This window comes from Arachis duranensis, chromosome 3 (genome assembly GCF_000817695.3).
Source record: "Arachis duranensis cultivar V14167 chromosome 3, aradu.V14167.gnm2.J7QH, whole genome shotgun sequence".
Lineage (NCBI taxonomy): Eukaryota > Viridiplantae > Streptophyta > Magnoliopsida > Fabales > Fabaceae > Arachis > Arachis duranensis.
This window is the reverse complement of record NC_029774.3, coordinates 85,056,643-85,056,954: the sequence shown is the minus strand read 5'-3', so window position 1 is coordinate 85,056,954 and position 312 is coordinate 85,056,643.

Genomic DNA, 312 nt, shown 5'->3' with positions numbered 1-312 from the left:
TACTTGCAGTGGTTTATGCCATTGACAAGTTTAGATCCTATTTAGTAGGGTCAAAAGTGATTGTGTACACTAACCATGCTGCTCTTAAATATTTACTCACAAAGCAGGATTCAAAACCCAGACTCATAAGAAGGGTGTTGCTTCTGCAAGAGTTTGATATAGAAATAAGAGACAGAAAAGGGACAGAGAATCAAGTAGCTGATCACTTGTCCCGGATAGAACCAATAGCTGGGGCGTCCCTCCCCTCTACTGAGATCTCTGAGACCTTTCCAGATGAGCAACTCTTTGCCATTCAGGAAGAACCATGGTTTG